Source organism: Symsagittifera roscoffensis, chromosome 7 (genome assembly GCF_963678635.1).
Source record: "Symsagittifera roscoffensis chromosome 7, txSymRosc1.1, whole genome shotgun sequence".
Taxonomy (NCBI): Eukaryota; Metazoa; Xenacoelomorpha; order Acoela; family Convolutidae; genus Symsagittifera; species Symsagittifera roscoffensis.
Genome location: NC_087068.1, coordinates 58,769,823 through 58,772,255, shown reverse-complemented (window position 1 = coordinate 58,772,255; position 2,433 = coordinate 58,769,823).

The following is a 2,433-nucleotide window of genomic DNA, read 5'->3' as shown; positions in this document are numbered from 1 at the left end:
AATTGGGTTCTCGCTCGTGCTCTGAGTTGATCATGGGGAATTCGAGATTGGTTGATCGCAAGTTGTATTTCATCTTGATTAAAGTTTCAAGTATGAAAGATTGGGAATTGGATTTAGCCCCAGAGTCTGTGCTCGGATAATCTTCTAAGACGTTGTCCCAAAAATTTAAATCTAATGACGATGTTGAGACTGAACTAGCGTATTAGAAACCTTTAGTGTTGTGGACAATCGCTTTTGCCTATTCGACGGCGATGATCCCGATGTGCAATGATGGTCCTGCTTCGTTTGAATCTTTCCTTTTGAAGGGCTGTTTTCTTTTTCTTTTCCCTGCTCACTCATTATATTAAATAGGGTGTTCGGAATGGTCGTAATTTTACTTGGAACCATTTGTTGAATTTCTTTGAAAGCAAGGTCCGATTTTCTTAGATAGTGACCATTATCGAGAGTTACCGTATGTTTGATGTCTGGTATGGGTTTTCCGCCAAGGGGTTTGAAGTACGGTTGACCTTACCTTTTATTCACTGTCTTTATCTGCCATCTCCTTCTTTGGGTGAAGGGGTTCGGCAACGACGCTCTCGGTGCGACCTGCTCTGATTTGTCCGTCGGTCCGCTCTCGTATCCTTTTTTATAGGGTTTGGTCTCCTCCAACTAGCCGTACTCCGTGTCATCCTTTGCCCCCTAGTCCTGGGCTCTCTCTTTGGACAAAATCAACTTCTTTTTATCTAATTCAAGGGCGTGTGAAATTAAAGTTTTCCAGAAGGTCTTAGGGGATCTATTAAATTATTTCAAAAAGGGTGTGCATCCAATGGATGGTTGCTTCGTTGAATGAATTGCTGAATTTCATCGATTGCTGCCTTTAGTGTCAGTTTGGGTAAGTTAATTGATATTGCCATAAGGTTCACCTTGACGGTGTAAATTAGAAACCTTACGACTCCATTTGATCTATGATCTCCAATCATTAATAAAATTAAGCATGATTCTTCTCGCAAAAAAACTTTAATTTCGTTTGAAAGAAAACACGACCCATGGTCTACCTTGGTTAATTTCGGAAATCCATGTAAGTTGCAGTATTCCGCGAGAACTGTATTTGTTGAAGACGCTGAAGTACTATTTACGAATTTCGGTGAGGGAAATTTAGTATATCTATCTATGCAGGTTTATTTCGTCGTTTGGTTCCGATAATTCTGGTGGTTTCTGAGTGTTAGCCGAGCCCATAATGACTTTAAGATTCTTACCGGCTTTTATACGCTGTGCACAATTCTTTACGTGGTGGTAAATTTCTCGATATAAGTGAGGCCACCAAGTGTTCTCAGCCAGTGCTTTCATGCCAAACTGCCCTGGGTGGGTTTCGTGTACTAGAGTCTTGAACGGAGATCTGAGGGCTGAGGGAACAATCAATTTGTTGTCATTGATGAGTAGTCCTTCTTCCAGATGAATGTCCGGTTGAAAGGTCTTCAAATAAGCACCGACTTTATCCAGTGTTTTTCCTTCTTCTAATGCCCTCGTTTCTTCTTTAAGAATTTTGTCTTCATCTGTCATTATTAGTACAATTCAATCGAGCTATGGTCCGTTAACATTAAAGGGGATGATGGTAGTTTTAACTCACGTTTATACTTGGCGAGTAGTTTTTGTTGGATTTTAGACGTAATTTTGTTTTCGAATTTTAAAGTATTGATAATTTCAAGGAATTTACTGAGTCTTGAAAGTTTAAAATTCAGATTTGTCTTCTTGTTTTCAATTTGGTAAAAAGACAATAGGGATGTCATTAAAAATATGATTTGTCTGATCAGAAAAATTGATTGAAATTGAAAATTTAAAGTTATGCAACTGCTCGTACAAGACTCTGAAAGCGACAGATTAGGTTGGCGAATTCGAAGTGAGTCGGTGACGTAATTAAGAACATTTGCGAAGAATGACCATTGGATGTGTTGTAGATTTTCATTCTTTCCGACCATTGGATATATACAATCCAAGTTTATTATAATATTAACACCGTCTACAATCAGTGGATTACCAATCAACAAATCGTTCTTTGTACAATTCTTCTTGTTACAATCACTATTTCAAATAGGTTTTCTGAAATCGTGTTGAGCGTCGTCACTTCAAAATTATTGTCATAATGTGAGGCTGGGAGGGTTTTTCCGAAAGGTAATATCGTCAAAAAGTCAGTAAATCCCACTTCTTTCCATGGGATATGTTTATTTTGATATTAAAAGGTAAAAGTCGTTTTAAACAACGGTTCAATCTGCGATGCATCTGCGTTTTTTTTTTGGTTTGCGTCTAGCGCAGACAATAGCGCTTTATGGTCCGTCACAATTTCGTACTCTGAAGGGTAAAGATATTTCTTAAAATAATCGGTTGCCCAGACCACTCCCAAAATTTCTAGCTCATTGGTTCAATACTTCAAGTTGTGGGTGTTTGAGAAATGGGAAG